Source organism: Podarcis muralis, chromosome 2 (genome assembly GCF_964188315.1).
Source record: "Podarcis muralis chromosome 2, rPodMur119.hap1.1, whole genome shotgun sequence".
Taxonomy (NCBI): domain Eukaryota; kingdom Metazoa; phylum Chordata; class Lepidosauria; order Squamata; family Lacertidae; genus Podarcis; species Podarcis muralis.
In genome coordinates, this window is record NC_135656.1 from 67,788,295 (window position 1) to 67,810,265 (window position 21,971).

A 21,971-nucleotide genomic window follows, 5' to 3' on the forward strand; every position below is an offset into this window, starting at 1 on the left:
ATTCTACAAGGCAGGCTTAAGCAGTATGTGGACCGAGAACTCCCATAAGTGCAAGCTGGATTTAGAAGAGGCAGAGGAACCAGAGACCAAATTGCAAACATGCGCTGGATTATGGAGAAAGCTAGAGAGTTCCAGAAAGACATCTACTTCTGCTTCATTGACTATGCAAAAGCCTTTGACTGTGTCGACCACAGCAAACTATGACAAGTTCTTAAAGAAATGGGAGTGCCTGATCACCTCATCTGTCTCCTGAGAAATCTCTATGTGGGACAAGAAGCTACAGTTAGAACTGGATATGGAACAACTGATTGGTTCAAAATTGGGAAAGGAGTACGACAAGGCTGTATATTGTCCCCCTGCTTATTTAACTTATATGCAGAATTCATCATGCGAAAGACTGGGCTGGATGAATCCCAAGCCGGAATTAAGATCGCCGGAAGAAATATCAACAACCTCAGATATGCAGATGACACAACCTTGATGGCAGAAAGTGAGGAGGAATTAAAGAACCTTTTAATGAGGGTGAAAGAGGAGAGCGCAAAATATGGTCTGAAGCTCAACATCAAAAAAACGAAGATCATGGCCACTGGTCCCATCACCTCCTGGCAAATAGAAGGGGAAGAAATGGAGGCAGTGAGAGATTTTATTTTCTTGGGCTCCATGATCACTGCAGATGGTGACAGCAGTCACGAAATTAAAAGACGCCTGCTCCTTGGGAGAAAGGCGATGGCAAATCTAGACAACATCTTAAAAAGTAGAGACATCACCTTACCAACAAAGGTCCGTATAGTTAAAGCCATGGTTTTCCCAGTAGTGATGTATGGAAGTGAGAGCTGGACCATAAAGAAGGCTGATCGCCGAAGAATTGATGCTTTTGAATTATGGTGCTGGAGGAGACTCTTGAGAGTCCCATGGACTGCAAGAAGATCAAACGCAGCCATTCTTAAGGAAATCAGACCTGAGTGCTCACTGGAAGGACAGATCGTGAAGCTGAGGCTCCAATACTTTGGCCATCTCATGAGAAGAGAAGACTCCCTGGAAAAGACCCTGATGTTGGGAAAGATGGAGGGCACAAGGAAAAGGGGACGACAGAGGATGAGATGGTTGGATAGTGTTCTCGAAGCTACAAACATGAGCCTGACCAAACTGCGGGAGGTGGTGGAAGACAGGAGTGCCTGGCGTGCTCTGGTCCATGGGGTCACGAAGAGTCGGACACGACTAAACGACTAAACAACAACAACATGACAAAGGCACAGATTGATTCAAGATTTCCAGTGACTTAAACTCTGGGAATAGATCTGAGTGAATACCTTCTGTTTCCTGTATACTGTAAAACCAACAACAACAGGTAGAAGGGCGAGGGAAAGGCGAGAAACTGAACAAAATAGCCCCTTTGAGTTTCATCAAGATCTGCCCCAGGAATCTCAGCGCATGCTCCAATACCACCAGGTGTTTGGGGATTCCATCATTGTAGCTTAGATCAGCAGGTGATCAAGCCTTTAATGCGATAAACTTGTTGGTGTAGAGCTTATTTCTCTTATTAAAAGTAATTTTTATTCACAAAATTAACAAAAGAAAAAAGAGGGAAGAGAAAAAAATAAAGACAGTAAAATAAAAATAAAAATAGTATAGTAGCAAAAAAAAGCAACAGTTCACAATCTGAATTTACTTCTGTAGATCTCCATGTTTTGTCTTTTCCTGTCACTTCTTGGTTTCCCCTTAACACAGCCCCCAATTTAAGAACAGGTCTAATATTATTTTATTGTACTACATTGTATTAAGTACTCTAAAGTACTGTTTGGACTGTGTGTATGTTACACACACACACACACACACAAACGTGGGTGACACTGGATTTGGGGTGCGCGGGTGGCACTGTGGGTTAAACCTCAGCGCCTAGGACTTGCCAATCGCATGGTCGGCGGTTCGAATCCCCGCGGCGGGGTGCGCTCCCGTCGTTTGGTCCCAGCGCCTGCCAACCTAGCAGTTCGAAAGCACCCTCGGGTGCAAGTAGATAAATAGGGACTGCTTACCAGCGGGAAGGTAAACGGCGTTCCGTGTGTGCTGCGCTGGCTCGCCAGATGCAGCTTGTCACGCTGGCCATGTGACCCGGAAATGTCTGCGGACAGCGCTGGCTCCCGGCCTATAGAGTGAGATGAGCGCACAACCCTAGAGTTTGGCAAGACTGGCCCCTACAGGCAGGGGTACCTTTACCTTTACTTACCCTAGACAGCATCTCAAAAAGCAGAGACATCACCTTGCCAACAAAGGTCCGTATAGTTAAAGCTATGGTTTTCCCAGTAGTGATGTATGGAAGTGAGAGCTGGACCATAAAGAAGGCTGATTGCCGAAGAATTGATGCTTTTGAATTATGGTGCTGGAGGAGACTCTTCAGAGTCCCATGGACTGCAAGAAGATCAAACGTATCCATTCTTAAGGAAATCAGCCCTGACTGCTCACTGGAAGGACAGATCGTGAAGCTGAGACTCCAATACTTTGGCTACCTCATGAGAAGAGAAGACTCCCTGGAAAAGACCCTGATGTTGGGAAAGATGGAGGGCACAAGAAGAAGGGGACGACAGAGGACCAGATGGTTGGATAGTGTTCTCGAAGCTACCAGCATGAGTTTGATCAAACTGCGGGAGGCAGTGGAAGACAGGAGTGCCTGGCGTGCTCTGGTCCATGGGGTCATGAAGAGCTGGACATGACTAAAGGACTAAACAACATCAACAACACCTGCCTGGATTAGGGACGCAGGTGGCGCTGTGGGTTAAACCACAGAGCCTAGGACTTGCCGATCAGTAGGTCGGTGGTTCGAATCCCCATGACGGGGTGAGCTCCCATTGCTCAGTCCCTGCTCCTGCCCACCTAGCAGTTCGAAAGCACATCAAAGTGCAAGTAGATAAATAGGTACTGCTCCGGCGGGAAGGTAAATGGCGTTTCCATGCACTGCTCTGGTTCGCCAGAAGTGGCTTAATCATGCTGGCCACATGACCCAAAAGCTGTACACCGGCTCCCTCGGCCAATAAAGCAAGATGAATGCCGCAACCCCAGAGTTGGTCACGACTGGACCTAATCGTCAGGGGTCCCCTTTACCTTTACCTGCCTGGATTAAAATTCCAGTAAATTAAAATTCTAGTAAATTAACTAGGAGGATTTGAACCAGGCATTATCTCCCAGTCTAATCTCCCTTGAAAGGTTGTTGTGAGGATGAACTAATTGATTCAATGGCTTGGAGAAATGCAAATATGCTAATAAATTGAATATTGGGAAATAATTTCCATAGGTAAAACTGAATTGTGTTTTTTCCCCTTTGTCCAGGAAAGAAATCCTATTGTTTTGCATTGAGCCCAATATTCAGCACTTAGTATTCCTAAAAGAAAGGAAGCATATAGTTTCTTGTTCTGACATCATTGCTCTTGTCATGTGGACTATGCACACTGTGCTCAGTCCACAATTCCATCTAGCTAGGGATCAGCATGACCCACAACAAGCACTATGGAGACAGCACCATGCAGACAAGCCCTTGGAGTACTCATGGTGAGAACCAGGAAAATGAGCAAACGTGGGATTTAGTACAGACAGCCGTTGTCATGCCAACTTTTGATTTACACAGAACAATTAACCAGGCACAATGCAAAAGTTGCTCAATCTCACAGAAATCTAACCAGGCACAATGCAAAAGTTGCTCAATCTCACAGAAAGAAAGCCCAGAGAGAAATTTTACAAATATTTTAGCAAATATCATTACAAAGTGGACTATCAAAATACATCAAAATTCTAAGATCCACATTCTCTATTCAATGTAAAATATATTAACTAACACCTGGTTAACATATTGCATCATATGCAAGCAGAAAGCTACATAATTATTTCTTCAATGAAAAGGGATTTCAAATTTCATTATTGTATCCTGCATGCCTTAGAATTAATACACTTTCCATTATGACTTTTGGATCATTCTGTGTAACTAAAAAGCTTGAACATTTAATGCCAATATACAATATCACCTTACCATGTTTGTTTGTCTAATATGCACAACATCATCTTCTTGTTTCTCTTAACATCCATTGTTTATTATTATAAAACCAAGCAGCCTGAAATAATTATTTTTACACTAGATTCTAGAGGGTTAACCCTTCTTCCCCCAGACAAGCCCTCCCCCCCCAGCTTAGAATAAAAGCTTCTAATGGTACCCATAGGTTTATAGGGAGAGGGAGATCCTATTTGCTGGGGGGGGGGGGGGGTTGCCAAGGTGTAAACTGGAGCCAGATCAAGGGCCAGAAGTCTTCCCTACATCCTTGCTCTAGAACCTTTCAATATTTGCCTCTCTACAAATCACACCTTTTCTTCCAAATAAACATTAGAATTAGATGAACTGATGTGCAACCCAATCCTATGAATATTTATCTTGACATAAATCCTATTTAATTCAACAGAATTATCTCTCCATGTAAGAGTACATAATATCAAAACCTTAGAATCTAATGCTTAGATATTAAACTCAATAACCTAAAAAACCCCTAACAATCAGTAATAGTGGAAATTCAAGGAAGAGAGAGTGTCCCCCCCCCCCCGGCTCCTAAAGGCTAGTATGTATTAACAGGAGAATAGCAATATTTAAATAAATAAAAAACCTCTCCAGCAAGTGTGATTAATTTCTTTGGGTTTAATATTCAGGGCTATAAAATATGCATCACCTACCCTACAGTGTTTGAGATTTGTCAGGTGAATGCCTCAGTAAGCTGCTTTGGGAAGATGTGCTCTCAACTAGTGAGCTTAAATATTTTTGACAAATCTTAAAAAACAAAATGAAGCCATTTTATTTATTTTTAAATGTTTTATGATCAACTTAGCATCAAGGAGAGGTGTGCAAGCTGACAGTTCTGAAGAAAGCTTCCCAATTATCACATTATGCTATCACTGCAGAGCAGGGCAAGCTACTGCAAGCACTTACATGTCACGATGCCTTCCCAAAGGAGCTCTATATACTGATCTCAGCAGAGAGTGTAGTGTGTTCTGTCTCAGATATTTGACTAGGTAACTGCCAGTTGCATCAGTTCATATCCATTGACCCTCCATCCATGTCTGCTAGAACGATAAAAGAGAATACTGTAACTAGTAAATGCTGTTCATCGTTTAACCAAAACCTATGATAAAATGGCTGGCTTTTACAGAATGTATGTTTATATAGGCATTGTGCCTGCCTCCCTAAAGAGAAGGAAACCACATATACACTCTGGGGGCTCCAGATAGGCTTCCAGCAACAGAAACTTTGCATTCAGCAACCTTCTGAACCCAAGGAAACTGATTCAGTGGCTCTACACTGGAAAACCAGTTTTTGTGTACAAATTGTTCTCAGTAGATCAGATAGATGTCTCAGAAATTTATGTGAGTGACTGACTTGTCAAACATAATTTAACCAACAAATATGCCCATGGATAATTTCATTAAGAGACTTTAGCGTAGACAGTTGGATATTACTGAATCTTGGTTAATCTAGCATCTTGATCATGGGCAGGGAGCCCTTTCCAACTCAAGGCCGTATTCACTTCAGGGCAATCATCCAGGAGCCACACACAAAGAATAGGCTTGGCCTTGGTCAAAGGCAAAACTGTGCAGAGCAGTAGCTGCAAAGGTCATCTTAGTAAAGCAGGCTAGTTTCTACAAGCTCCCACACCCCACTCAGTCAGTCCTCCATCCAGGTAAGCAAGGAACATTATGACAATTCAAGGACACATTCCAGCCAAGGAAAGACACTCAAGAAGGGCGCCAGAGCCAGTGAGTGTTGTGGCCTGGGGAAATATAAAAAGCCAAGAGGGCCACATTTAGCCCCAAGGTCTGAGGCTCTCCACTGCTGAGCCAGAGGAAGTAATGGAAAACGTTTTTATTGATTTCTGTCAGTTGTGGATGCGGAATGCTGCACCTTCAATAGCAAGTAAGCAAATCAACAAAATAGTTAACAATCCTGCTTCTGGAACATGAGTGAATCAGGAACATTCATCCTAAAAACTGCCCTCCCACTTTCCAGTCTGTACAACGCTGAATTAAGAATGGAATATGCAAAGGAAACTGTTGAGGGTCCCAGATCTTTCAAAGCCTCACACCCCAAAGTCTGTTTTCATAAGTAGAGCTACTAGCCCTCATGGTTATATAGCAAACAGCATGGAAATGGGAGGACTTTGCATACTTACTCTCCTTCACCCGCTCGGTGAATGCAATCTCTGCCACTGCACCCCAAATTGCATTTAAATCTAGTTAATCGATACCGCCTCCCCACCCACTTCACTTACACCCCTCAACAGAATTTCAACACCTTCTTCCACAAACTGTCCATAAGACCCACCCCTTTCACGGCTCCCTCGTTTTCTTCTCCAATGGCCACGCTTTCCTCTCCCCGCCTTCTTTCCCCACTGGACAAAATTCCTATCCAACGGGAAACCAATATGTTAGACTCCCGCCCTTTTAAATCCTCTTTCTAATAGCTAGGGTAGGCCGTGGTCGCCCGTCCTTTCCCCCCAGTTTAGGGCGCTGGTCCCTCGCGCCGGCTGGTGGATACCACGTCGGCTCCTGACTCCCCCTGCTCGGAATGCGGTGGTTGTTAAGGGGTGTTAAGGTTTTGCCTTGGGAAGCGGCCTCAGTGGGATAGACCACTTGCAGTACCAGCCCCAAGAGGCTTCTGACAAGGCTCCAGGGGCACCAGGCCGCGTTTCCATGGCGACCGCGAGAAGCCGCCGCTGCCTGCAGGAAAGCACTCGTGTTGCGCAGGTGGAAGGAAGAACGCCGCTAGGGTGCGCGGGGCAGAGAGCCCAGCTTGGGCATGGTCGAGATATTCCGCTGGTGAAGCGGCTCCACAGCTCCAAAGACTAGAATTGGCGGGAGCAGCGGATTCACGGGATCCTCACGGCCATCCGGAGCTGCGGACTCCGGCCACGTCCTGGAGGTGGTCTTCCCTTTCCGCAGGGATTGGGGCAACTGGGAAGTGATCCAGGCCTGCCGGGCCCAGCACAGCCAGAACCGCTTGCCCTGCAAGGGGAGGGGGAGCCTTTCCTCTGTTGGCAAGGGTTTCAGAAGCAAACCTTCCCAAACGAAGCTAGCGGCATATGAAAAGATCCTTGTGAAATCCCAAACGCGATTATTAGGAGTGAACCTCACTGACCACCATGCAACTTAATTCGGAGTGCAGATGCATGAGATTGCAGAGTAACTGTGGCGTGAGTTCTAGCCCCACACTTCAGCAGATAAGTGAAGTGGCTCCCTTCAGTTATCCTGTACAGTATCTGATAAAGGAGGACTTTAGACCACAAAAGTATATGCTGCAACAAATGTGTTTGTCTTTAAGGAGTCACAAGACTATTTGTGTGTGTGTGTGTGTGTGTGTGTGTGTGTGTGTGTGTGTGTTTGCTGTAACTGACTTGCGTTTGTTACAAGCAAAGGAAAAGGTCTGGCAGACATGTTACCATCAGGCAAAACAGCCAACCAGCCACGAAAGGGTGGAACTGCAAAAACATGAGAGGATTGATCAAGCACCTGGCAGGCTACAGGACTGGTGAACTGCATTTGTCTTTGCTTTTGCCGCTTATGGCAACAGCTCGACAAGATTCCTATCCTGCAATGAATGTGAATAAGTATGGTTCCAAGAGTAGAACTCCTTTGAACTGTGGTGTACATCCTGCTTCTTTTCTCTTACTTGGTTAATACTACCATCTAGCTCACTATAGAGGCACTACTGCCAGTTGGGCTGTGCTTCCTAGTCTGTGGTCCTTAGCACTGTCTTAGTTTTTTACACCCGTCAATCCTAGAAATTTCTCTTTTATAATCCAATCACAAAGTGATGGGTTGTTTTAGAAAGAAGGACTTGACAGAAGCTGGCATCTGCTTTGAAACTAGCATTATAAAAACGCTTCTGATTTTGGGAAGCCATGGGAACGGACCCCAGGGGTGGGGAGACAGAAATTTTGGATAAAATTGTAATATATGTAATAATGTCTGTCTTACCAGTCCTACACACCAAATGATTACAAATATACCCAGTGTTAGAGATTGGCTTTTAAACCACTACACCATAAGATACATGAACTTACCTTTGTTGCATGCTGACAAATAGCAGGTGCGTGTATGAAAATAGTAGGGAGGAATGTGTCCTTTGACACCTTTTTTAAAAGTCCAATCTCCCTGTCTCCCACCCCCCTTTTCATTAGATTATTCATCAATTAATCAGATCCCCCCATTAATCCTCAGTGTCCTACGAAAAGGGGAGCAGCATCAAATAAGGTCATCATTCCAAGGTGACTTTAGAAAAATTAACTCCTGCTAATTATTTTGTTTTTTATTGCAATGACATGTGGCTGGAACAAAGTATCTCCAGCTAACTCAGAAGTTACAATGGCCTGAGCTGCCTTATATTAATCTGATGACATCCTTCCAAACTAATTATGCCAACACTACAATCTTGTTTTTATAGATAGAAATTCAGTGCCCACCATGAGCAGAAAATTGTACATTTTTTAATGTGCTGCTCAGAACCCTTGGAACTGGAGTAGGTGGGGAGGACTATCAATGCAAATACATTGATACATTTCTGTTGTACATTCACTGACTACGTGCCTGTTTCTCTTATCTTTCCCCAGGGATTCGTTACAGCAGTGCCGTTACTGTTGATGAAGTAAAGGCCTTGGCTGCTTTGATGACATGCAAATGTGCTGTAGTGGGTAAGTTTGCACCAAATGTGAAAAATACTAGGATGGGCTCAACAGGCTAGGAGGTGGCACTACTGTAATACCGTATGGATGAGATACTCAGAAGAGTTAATGCATATCTCAGAAAAACAGTATTCAGTGCTTCTCAGACACTTTGAACTGGGACCCCTCTACAACATATATATATTATATTTCATATTTAATGGCAGTATAAATACGCAATGTGTATTTGAATAGAATTTACATATATTTTGGGAGGAAGAGAGGATGCCTATCTCCAAAAGGGTTCATATATAACTGTAATAGTGTGCTGTCAGCCCAGTGAATGAAAGTTATTTCTTGTATGACACAACCTGCAATATGCTGGGACCAACAGTTTTAGAAGCATTGTATTATGTACTTAAAGTACACAATAGAAGCGTCTTTGTTGGCATTTCTTGAACTGATGGAGTGGAGATGATGAAAACAGGACAGAATGAAATGGAGAGAAGATTGGAATGTTGGAGGAAATTACCTCTGGCTTCTATCTTTTGCTTTTCTCTGTTACACATTTTATTAAGTTTGTAGCCCACATGAGCATAAGAAGCTGCCTTATACCAAGTCAGACTATTTTCTCAGCTTGCTGAGTACTATCTGCTCTTAACTGGCAGAGCTCCCTAGGTGTCAGACAGAGGTCTTTCCCATCTGTACCCAAGGAAAATAAAGTCCCAGGAACAAATATTCATGTCAACTTTGTCCCCATATCTATCTGAGCAATACCATCCTGGAGCCAACAATATCAGCCATACAATCAATGACTTATTCACATGCATGTGTTCTAACATAATATACACTGGCATCTGCCAACAATGCCTTTTTGCCATCTACATAAGTCGAACAGGTCTGTCTCAAGGCAAGAGGATAAAGGGACACAAATTGAATGTTAAGAATGGTAACTGGTATCCAATGTGAAGTCAGCAAAATCCTGGGAATCACTATAAAAGTTATTCAGGGCGTGTGCCTGGTTCGGTAACTTCATTAGACCTCTGACAAAGTGAGTTGTGGCCCATGAAAGCTTTTGTAACCAATGACTATATTTGTACTGTGTTTTTCTTCCAAGGAACTCAGGGCGGGATTCACTATTCCCCCCACCCACCCACGTTTTACGCTCGCAACAACTCACTGTGGTAGGTTAGGCTGAAATACAGCAGGTAGCCAAGAGTCAGCCTGTGTGCTTTATAGCTGCTGAAGAGGGGATTTGAACCTGATCACTGAAATCCTAGATCAATACGTGATTGATTCCAACCGTAATGAAAGGTGGTCTGAACTTTCGTCTTGGCTTCATGACCTTCAAACAACTAACCCAGGACTTCCTCAAATCCTCTTAGGTGACTTTAATGCAAGAATAGGTCCCAACGACGATGCTATATTATCTTCTGCAGCACTTCTGGACAATCCCCTGCAGCCCCCCTGGGGAAATAGATGCTCTCTTGATCCCATAACAAATGCGTCGGGGAGGCTGATGGCCCAATTGGCCATCGAAAACGATCTTTGCATCGCAAATGGCAACGTTACTCCCTTGTCCTCGCAGCAGTTAACGTGCATCTCTTCCCGGGGGACCAGTGTTGTCGACTACATTCTACTGACGCCGGAGCTATTCTCAATTTCTACAAAAATGGAAGTGGCTGAATATTTTGGTGGTGACCACCTTCCATTGACTTTAATGTTAAGCCTAATAGAGCCATTCTCAGTCCCCTCGAACTATAGTTCCACCGTACAAAGCTACCCTGTATATAAAACAAAGAAATGGACAAGCCTCAGCTCCTCTCTTGCCCTGGACATACAAAAATCACTTGATATGCCTACAGTTCTTTCTGACTCAATTCCGCCCGCTGACCAATACCGGAAATTAATTGATGCTTTTTCAACAACTTACATAACCATCACTTCGCCTACCCACCAACGCTTCTTCTCCGAATCACCCTGGTTTGACAAGGAATGTAAAGTCCTAAGAAGGCGAATTAGGAAAATGGTCAGAATCATCAAATTTACCAACGACCCCCAAACCCGTGCAGAGCTTCTAGTTACTAAAAGGACATACAGAAACATGATGCATTGCAAGAAACAGCAACACATCCTTGAGGCTTGGTCCACTCTTCGTTCAGCTGTAGAGAGGCATGACTCCCGCTCCTTTTGGCGCTTAGTTAGGCCTTCGGCACCACCCAATTCAGCTATCCTGATTTCCGCTGACGAATGGATCGCTTATTATTCGGCCAGTTTCGCTTCTCCAAATAATCTTACAGATCACCTTCAATCCCCGTCGGACCTCTGTTCCCGCTCTCCTAGTTCCACCTCCTCAGTAAATTTTACCTCAACCCGCATCTTCAACATCATAATGTCCATGCGTAGGAATAAGGCCCCCGGCCCAGACATGGTCCCGTTGGACCTTTTCCTGACTGATCCTCTTTGGTGGAGTGAACAGCTGACTTCTGTATTCACCGCTATCTCCTCCGCCTTAGACATCCCCGACTCCTGGAGAGAAGCTACAATAGTCCCGATTTTCAAAGGCGGCCAGCCAAACATCCCTAGGAACTATCGCCCCATCAGCTTACTATCTATTCCGGGGAAAATATTTGCCGCTGTCTTACTGGAAGAACTTCTTTCATGGGTCCATGAGAGAAACATTCTACCGCCAGAACAGATTGGCTTCCGGAAGTCAGCATCAACCATGGACCACTGTCTAACTCTTTATCACCTTGCCAGTAAATACACTGCACCAAGGCAAGGCCACCTGTTTGCCGCTTTCATGGACCTGGAGGCCGCCTTTGATTCCATTCCTAGACAGAGATTATGGTCCAAACTTGCCCATTTGGGAATTGATCCACACCTCCTTTCCCTAATTATTTCCCTTTATTCAAACACCACAGCTCGCGTTCGAATTGGTCCCAACGGCTACCTTACCACCCCATTCCCAACGGCCAGGGGCGTCCGACAAGGTTGTCTCTTGGCCCCTTTACTGTTTAATCTTTATCTTCATGACGCCCTTTCCCCTTTGAAGCTAGCAACTAAGTACCCTCCTCACTTAGCAGGCCACCCCGTTGCTTCCCTTTTCTATGCGGATGATGCCGTCATCTTATCCAGAACAGCTGCGGACCTAGCAAATGCAGTTAATGCATTTATCGCCTATTGTAAGGCGGAAGCTCTTAATATTAATTATAAAAAATCGAAAGTTCTCCACTTCACTCGTTCCCGCAAACTCAAGCTGGAGCCGCTTAAGATCACAGGTGGCTACTTAGAAAAGGTAAAAGCCTTTAAATATCTAGGCTTAATATTTACTTATAATCTCTCCTGGACCACCCATCTACAATCTGCCTCTCTTGCTGCAACTACAACCTCTAATGCCATTGTCTGATTTTATCACCAGAAGGGCGGCAAACACCTTCCAGCAGCAATTCAAATGTTTAATGCCAAAGTTGTCCCTAAACTATTATATGGCTGCGAAGTATGGACTACAGCAATATCAGGTAACTTGGATCGCCCACTTCACATGTTTCTGAGATCTCTTTCCGGCGTCCCAAGATGTGTCTCAGGTGCAGCCTTATGTCTTGAGTTCGCCCAGCCCTCAATTGTAAAACGAGCATGGAGTCGAGCCATTTCCTACAGCTCCCACCTACTACCATCGGATGCTCGAATTAGAGGTGGTTTCTCCAATTTGATCCTAAGAGATATTCATAATTCTCCTTGGAAAACTACAATTAATCTCAAATTCCGCTCTCTTCTCAATTTGAACCGCAAAACTGTTTTTAATTTAGAGTGTATAAGCCCGGCAGCCCTACCTCTAATCAAAAAGAAGCTGCAGCAACTCGACTTCTCTAACACAGCTTCCCATGCAAGAGGGCCGTGTTCAGGCTTAGCCCTAGCTATTCCACCCCCTGAAGGGATCCCTCTATACTGCTTTACAATTCCTTCGGAGGCTAAACGAAGGGCCTTTACCTGTGCCCGTCTCAACTGTTTTCCTACAGCAGTTCTGTCGGGTCGTTACTCCAGAGTTCCCATCGCAAATAGAACATGCTCCTGCAATGACATGGTCCTGGAGACTATGGAACATGTAATGCTCTTCTGTCCCAACTGGACAGATGAAAGATCTCGGTTTCTAACTCCTCTCGTGAACAAGCTTCATCTCCCAATCCAGCCTTGGATAGTGTCCCTTCTTCTGCAGGATTCTGACCGTTGGATTACCGAGATGACAGCTAATTTCCTGCTTAGTGTGATGAAGAGGAAAGTGGCACCAACTCCTTCCTCAATACCACAGATGTAGTCGATACGCCGCACAATTGAACCTGTTTTTTGTATTCTCTGTCACTCAATGTTTTAAATCTCCCGTTACCTTTGTTATCCCCATTTTCTCAAAGTATTCGCCCAGAACGGCATACACTTTTATCTCCCCACCCCCATTTTATGTTGTTATTTCTATGTATATTATGCTATGGCCGCATGGCTAATGCAATAAAAATCATTATTATACGTGATTGCTATTCTGTGTCTTGGGTGCTATAGCATTCTTGTTTATGCTGCAACAGAATAACATAGCTACCCCTCTGGACTCCACAAAATTATTATTTGTTGTTGTTTGTGGCATCATTAAGTGAATATTACTAACATTTTGTTTGGTGGGTGGTGGACTCTTGGATACCAGCTTTTCGTCAGAATGTGTATCCTGCTAACACATTTGTTTGTGCAGGTTTAGGAGATGGCAGCCTGCCAGTTTCCCTTCAATCCTGGAGAAATACGTTTGTCCCCTAAGCAATCCTTCCCTCAGGTTAAAAAACTTGGCTAGCTGTTCATGTACCAGGAACCGTGTCTAAGTCACCTCTATTGAATTAAGTTTGCTGAGCAATCCCCCAAGGAATACTTTGCTTACTCTAATTAACTTGCCAAGAAAATTAAACTAAGAGGGGAAGCCCTCTGGTCCTCGGGGAATGTTGTCTTTGTGAATTGTTTTTCCTTCCCCAATAAATCAAGTTTAAATTTTCCTCGAATAAATCAGCTGAGGCAGGAGCTGAACTCTGAGCTCCAAGGGGAAGAACTCAGCTACTGTGTATGCATTCTGTATTCATCTTTCTCCTATTTATTCTTGGCAGTTAACCTGGAACGGGTTGTGCTGTCAATTTGGCTGTTGTCTTGACTGTAGCTCTCATCCTAAGGGAAGACTCTTACCAAAGTTGTCATGTTTGGTTCTCGGTGCTGCTGTGGATTTTTCCTTGGAAAAGTTCGTTCAAGCAACGGATACTTTGATGAAGGCAGGGGCAGACTTTGATAATCTTTTGCAATATGGTGCCCTGTGCGAGGCCAAAATTTAGTGCCCCCAAATGAATCTTCTCAAACTTACACCCCCTTGGCTCAATGCCTGGGGGGGGGGGGGGACACCATCCACACTGCCCTAAATCCAGTGCTGGTGAAGAGAAAGTTAAAATGTTAGATGATACAAGTGGTTTAGATATGGGCCCTTCTGTAAACATTAATAGCAGAAAGGAAACACTGTCTACTTATGGGACAAAGGACAAGCCTTTCTGAGCAATTCAAAGCTTATCATTTTCAGACATTGGTTCAGTGGAAGGTTAATCACTTTTTTCCTACTGTTAGGCATCCCTAAAACTCCTGCCTTGGATGTCAGGCTAGACAAACTGAAGTGTGTTTCTCATTCCACAGTCATGGCACTATAGTTGAATTTCGAAAAGCTTAGAAGCTTGAAAGCATCCTCCTCAAAGTGCCTTGCAATATCCTCATCTTGGCTACTATTGAGAAACAACTTACAATGGAGAATGCTCCTCGTTTGACCAGACTGGTGTGCTTATATGCATTTATTAAGCATGCAGCAAGTGTATGTCAATATTCTGACTAGGCAGTAGCTGACTGATCAAATCCACTCTTTTTATATTGGGTGAGCTTCCTAACAGAAGCAGCTCACAGGGTGGGGCAGAGCAGCTGTGCTAGCTTCCTGTCAGATAGGTCCTTGCTGCTCACCTGGAAGGAGGCAGTGAGGTGGTAGAGAGGTTGGCATGATGCAAATGCGCCAGCAGAAGCACTGAATTGGCTCCGCTAGTATGTTTGCACAATGCAGTTCTGCAATTTCTCCCCTTTCCCTCCTGTGACCAACAGTGATCTGCTGGGAAGCTAGTTTACCAAGCAAGCCACTTCTGTTCCCTAATGCACAAAGCTGGCAAAAGGAGAAAAATTGTAGTGTGTTCAGGTTTGCAAGCAACCAGTTTTCCCTGTACGAAAATATCCCTAGCAACGGATCACAAGTGATTTATTCTGGAGGCTCTTGAAGCAATCTAATCAAGAGCTGCAAGAACTAGAACTGGAAATGCGTGGATCTTTCTGTTAGAGATGCAGTAAGTAACACGATGGGACTCTTCAGTTCTGGGACTGAGTCAAGCAGGAACATGTAGAATAGCTTTTATTTTTTACTTTTTTTCTCATCTCAGCATTGTTTGTAACATTATGACAATAACAGTGAGTAAAAGATTAGGCTGTGCCCAATCCGTGTGCGGAGAGAAATTACAGAGTCTGAATATCCGGTTATGGGTTGCTAAACACTTATCTGTGCTGCAGAACATATGTGACAGCAGATTACAGCTAATGAAAATGTGGCCCCATGATCATAGGAGATACAGTAGTACCTCGGGTTAAGAACTTAATTCGTTCCGGAGGTCCGTTCTTAACCTGAAACTGTTCTTAACCTGAGGTACCACTTTAGCTAATGGGGCCTCCTGGTACCGCAGCGCCACCGCCACGCAATTTCTGTTCTCATCCTGAAGCAAAGTTCTTAACCCGAGGTACTATTTCTGGGTTAATGGAGTCTGTAACCTGAAGCGTCTATAACCTGAAGTACCACTGTATGTGGGCCCTGCAAGGTCTCCCCTGTTTGATACAATCTTGGAATTTTGATGGGGATGTGTGTGTTGGGCATACTATTCTCCATGACATTCCTCCTCCATTTAAAATATGTAGTTCAGTGCAGTCTTCTGTATATAAATTTCACCTAGTCCTTAGAGCAGTGGTTCTCAAACTCCCCCGCCCAAACCATTTCCAAATTGCTGGGCATCTTGGCTTTATGATTTTTCTACCTCTTTTAGCATTTTTAATTTGCCGTGCTAGACACTGTATGGTTTTCAATTTTATTTTTACTGCTGATTTTATTACTTAGATATTGTATTGTAATTACAATAAAATAAAATAAAATAAAATACAATTCAAGAAATAAAAGCAATACAAATACAACTAAAAACCATACAGTGTTTTTTTTCCTTATAGGGTGCCTCAGAGAAAGGAATTGTACACTCAGGATTAGCTTTCACCATGGAATGTTCAGCCAAGGTAGGTGTCTATTCACTCAATATTTTTCTCTTTTCACTATTTGCACAGGACAAGCCATCACTATCCTACAGATACCTCTCTAATATCCTTCTCTATGCTTCTATAACATTCATTATAATATCATCAGAATAGTGCTCATTGGCATTAATTCCTTGTAACCCACCATTTTCTAAGTTTTGGCTTAGGACAAGAGTACCGGGACATGCTAATTTCTATTTATGTTTTATCTTCTAGAAAATCATGGGTGCAGCCACAAGGTATAACCTAGACTTGGACTGTTACCTGTTACTGCACCGTTGAAAAAGTATTTTAAGGTTTACAGTGAGTCAAGTTTCACTTCTTGAGACTACCATTCTATTGACCTTCTGTCTGTTGCCTGAAGAGGAAAAAGTGTGTGTTACCTTTGAGAAGTTAGAACAGTGAGTGAGGAGACCTGAGGTGTCGCTGTGAATTTCTGGAAGCTTTCCCTTCTGTTTACATCTTACTCCTCCCTTTCCTGTTCCCAATTTCCTTGATATTTATTTGGAGAGCTGTTCTTTTTTAGACCTGTAGATGGTGCCAGCCGTTTGGAGAAGCTGTTGATTTACTGAATTATACACTGTAGCTGTTCAAATTAACCATCTGTTAGAGTTTAATGTCTTATTCTTTTATTTCATGTGGCTTGCCTTTACCACATGCTTGGAATGCCCTGATCTCCTTGTTTCAGGGTTATGTCCATATTGTAGCTAGCTCAATATTTGATCCTAAACATTTAATTGCTTCTTGGACTGTGGTAATGGTGCTTTTCCGTCTGTTCAGTGGCCTCTCTTGCAGATGAGAACCATCTTTGCAAGTGAATCTCCTTTATTTCTTCCCGCCATAAAGGAGAGATCCTGAGTTTGTGCACATATTTTATTGCAGGCTTGTCCTAGCAAGCATTATCTGCACTATACTCCCCATATACATACTCTATTTAAATGCCACAATAGAAAATCCACACTAATGTTTTCTGTTCTCTCTTGGTTTGCACCCTAGTTGTGGTGTACCCTTCATTGGCATTCCTAGTACCTGAATCTCTTTTTTCCACAGCTATACTAAAGGCTTGCTGTTGCCTGAGTCACAGCATTTTCTCAGAATATGTTAGTAAATCTCCACATACTCTTGCTTGATACAAGATACTGAGCCTACCTTCCTGTTGTCAGAATCTCAATTAGAACAATGAAGTTACTGTTCCTCACCCACTTCCAGCAGAACTCCAGAATCAGTCACACCTTTGGTTTCAGCCTGTGTCCATCCTGATAGCTGGCCAGAGGACATCTTACTGCATTTTTTGTCTTAACGGCATTTGAAGGGTTGGAGAGCTCTTAGTACAGGTTGTATGTGTTGGTGCCCAAAGCTCTGGATAAGAAAAGAAGATCTTAGTCTTGGCTATATGAGCATCAGTACACTTGTGTGGCTGTGGGGTCTTTAACGGCATATTCTTTACTGGTGAGGCTGCTTGCTCAAAAGGATTGAATTTGTTGCAAGTATGCTTGCAAGGCTGAGTGAATAGGTGCCAATGAAGTGTTTGTCCAGAAACAACATCACACATGTGTAGTCTAGTCAGCCTGCTGAAGTTACTATTGTTTGTACAATGATATCCAGTCAGTTTGCCTGTTGGCTGAAGGCTGCTTCTCGTATTGCAGTAGGCTTAGGACACAGCAAAAGCCAGGGGCAGTTATGGCACCCTGTAACTGTGATTCAGGGAGGATGAATGACAAAAAAGAGGAACCTCTGCTTCATGACAGACCTGCTGCTCCTAGGCAATGGGGATTGGATGTTTAGAAAAGATTCACATTGTAACTGTGATATATTGTCTTTTGGTTTACCAGTGATGTGAAGATTATTGGCCCTTTGGAACAGTTCAGCCTTTTAAAAAAAACCTACTTTGAAAGAATGGTGTCCCAGTATTGCTGTTCTAACAAATTTATTGGCTGGAATTTTAACTCACTACTTGCTAATTACTTATGGTGTTTCTGTTCGTCCAGGTTGTTGGTTCAAGTTTAACTTTGTTTTATACTGGATGGGCACTTCTCATCATCACAGTTGTAAATGGTGGCTGATAGGAATGCCACTATGCCATAGGTGATGTCAAATTTGGGCCGTATCGCTTTGAGCTTTACTGTGCTGGACAGCTCCTCCTTTCTCCCAGCTGGCACATAGTTTTTCTGTACCTTGTCACCTGCAGTTATCCAGCTTCAGCCTTACACACTGGATTGAAGAGCTGTTGTTTGTAACAGATTAGCAATATCATATGCTCACTAGAGAGCGAGGGAGGTTATTTTTGAACCATGGAGCTAGTCTTATGAGTGTTTTAGCATCTATGTTATGATTGCAGATTAGCATGATTTGGACAGGCTTGATTCCCCCCCCCCCCCCCATATGGACTTAGGCTGGACTGGGCTGTGATTGGATGTATTGAATAATTCTGAAAACACTGGGATGCCCATTAAAATTCCATTGTGAGATAACTACAAGAATTCACTTCACTGTGGAGGAAAATGTTTGCATATGAATCCTTACTTCTGTACATCTATCCCCAGTTCTTTACTGAATCCTTTCCAATACATCTGCAATCTCTTTGGAACGTGAACATAAGATTGAGTGGCTAGTGGAGACCTTAGTATCAGTTTACTTCATGATTTTACTGAAACGAAGCATTCTGTGCTAATCTGAATTTCAGCAGATTTGGCTGCAAGCCTTGTCACGTTTTAGCAGCTTGGGGCCTATTTAATTGGTAGCAGGTGTGCCAGGTTCTGCTGCTTGCTGAAAAGGTTTGCGCTTGTCTGCTGCGTTTCTTATGGTAAAGCTGGAGGAAGGATCCTTTCCAGCAGATTCAGTGAATGCATCACTGGAAAACAACCAGTGCTTCTGGTGACGTGCAGCCTCCATACAACTTGGAGTGTTGGGAAGAAGTGTTGCTTGCTGTCGCCCTGAGCTTAACTGCTCAGTCATGCTGCAGAAATTCACCCCAGAAAGACATTGCAGTCAGCATGGCAAATGGCTTAGTGCAGGAGGAGGCACTGTTGACTGCCTCACTGCTGCTGGTTTGTGTGCTGGGAATCCACCACACTGGCTGATAAGAAGTTTTTGGCTAATGTGCCAGAACTGGAATCTGAAACCAGAGACGTTCCCTGCATGATTTGTTTTTTTTTAAAAATAATATTTTATTAGAGTTTCCCAAAAAATTAACATCAACAAAAATCAACAGAAATCACAAAAAACAGAAAAAACAAACAACAGACATCAAAAATCTAAACAGAAAAACAGAAAAAAGAAAAATACAAAGGAAAAAAATTTAGCGTAAAAAGAACACTCTTTCATATTAATAACTTTCAAAACCTTATTCTCTTTGCTTCCACCCGCCTTCCCTTCTTGTATTCTACTTTGAAAATTAGTTCAGCAAGATCGTTCATTATTCATTTTAAACCTTTATCCCTCCCTTTATAATCTAATTTATCTTAATCGCTAGAACCCCTTCATTTCATTTTCAGAGCATTCAGCATTCATAAATTTTACAGTATTTTTGTAGATAAGCTTTAAACTTCTTCCAGTCCTCTTCCACCTGCTCCTCTCCTTGATCTCGGATTCTGCCGGTCATTTCTGCCAGTTCCATATAGTCTATTACTATTCCCTGCATGATTTGGACTAAGAACAGCTTTCATGGACTGGAGTCTCTTCATCTTGCTTAGGAACAATACTTTCTAGGATTATTCTCAGCTACCAGGCAACTGTATTAATCGTTTTGAATATTGATATGCATAGTGATGTGATATTTATTTATTTATACAGCAGCATCAGTGGTAGGATGCTTTAAGAGTAATGATCACAAGAGACCTGGAAATAATATTCCAAGAAATGAATGTATAGAATTTCCATTGTTTGAAGTCTTCAAATGAAATATGAATCAATCTATTAATCTTAGGGATGTTTGCAAACCATCACTTTATTCACCTAGTCCCTGTAAAAACATTGGTTAGCTCTTTATGTATGTTTGCATTCTCTCTAATATAGTTCCTTGTTCAAACACCTTCACATTGGCCTTAGAAATCCAGAATTGCTTTTTGAGATGGACTCTGCATATAACCATAGTGAGGCTATACAGTGTGCCTTTTTCCAGCCAAAAAGCGTAGTAGGAAAGCAGACTTGGTAGACTCAACCCTCTTCCCACAATAAACTAATACCGGCTTCATTAGTTCAGACTTTCCTCCTTTGCTTGTGACCTTGCTTTGCAATCTGGGCAGCTTGGCTCTGGTTGCTCTCCAACAGGGATTGCTTTTCTACTAATAGAAGCAAAGTATCAGGCCACTTTCAGTCTGATAGATCAGGCTGTCGTTGCAGATGTCAAATTAGTTAATGCCACTTGAACCTAAACTTTCTTTGGGCTGAAGAAGAAAGCAAACCCTTTCTTCCCTCCAAGTAGACTTCTTTCTAGCAGTGTCCCATCCCAGTTGCCTGTAGAATGGAAAAGGGGAAGCCGCTAGTGTCAGAATAGGCAAGATATGAGGTAGCTTCTCGGCTGTGCATTATGTGTGTCTGAATTTCTGCACTTCTGTGTGCTGGCCGTTCAGTGCACAGGGAGCCAGACTTATATGTAAGTTTGTGCATTCTGTAAAAGTTCTTAATAACTGTGGATTTTCACTGTGCTTGAAGTCATCCATTGGCATGCTAGCAGTGTGCAGTATTAACATGTATTTGTATCTTAGAGCAATTTACAAATGTACTCTATCAAGGCCACGAACTTACTGCCTGTTAGTTAAGAACTCTGCTAATGCTCTTCCTCCTTTCGTGGTACAATGAAATTGTACAGGTACTCTTCTCCGCTGCTTTTTATCCAAGGGTGTTTTTTCTGAACACCTATAGGGCTCAGGAAAAAATCCCAGATCGCATAAATGGACCTCTGTGGCAATGTATCTGGCAGTGACCGTAACATTTTGTTAACATGCTCATTTTCGGCACTACTTGCAGTGTGCATTTTTTGCTGAATAGCTGCAAGCTTGTCTAGACACCGTGCTTGTTAGAAGGATTGGCATTCCCACAGCAACTTTCCCACTCTTATCGTTTAAATTAGAACAACTCACAGCATGAGTCACCACCCTTCACATTGTGAGTTTTCCTACCCTGTGATCTACATCAATGGCCTTCGCTGTGGGCACCAATTTTTTACAATTCTCAGAATGTAGTATTTTTGCTTCATTCCTCTTCCCATACTACATATTATGACCATTGTTAGCAAATCACTAATAAATGGAAAAATATAGGTATTATCTGCACAGATACTGAATGAATAAAGGAAATTATATTTCTGGTCTCTTAGGAGTATTTTATTCAGTGTTTTATCTGATGGTCTTAGAGAAAGACCTTAGGTTAGGGGTTGAGTTATGCAGATAAACTGACTTCATTTGAAAAAATGCATAAAATGCAGTAGTTCTAAGTGTAAAATTACGCATTTGGAAATGTTTACTGGGGACATCACCCAGGTAGCTTGATATTAAATTTCTTTTATGTATGCATGTGTGCCACCACTATGACCCTGGTGTATGTGCATCAGACAAATTTGTTGGTGCTTTACTAAAAACCACAGTTAATAGCTGTGTACTGTTACACAGCACATTAAGCCAATAATCAACATAGCATGTACTAAGTAAAGCCAGGCCTCATTAGCCGACTTGAGTGTTTGAAAGCTCTGAAAAATTGTGGACCGATATATGTCAGGCACTGGTAAAATCAAAATAAGAGGTTGGAACATGGGCCATGGTGGAAGAGACTTAGACATGTTTATCCAGAAGACCTTTGCTATTGATAAGGGGCATAGCGTTAGGTTGGTTCTAATATTTGTGTGTGTTATTTAAAAGGATTTTAATATATATGGCTAGAGGTTTGTGCAACCTCTAA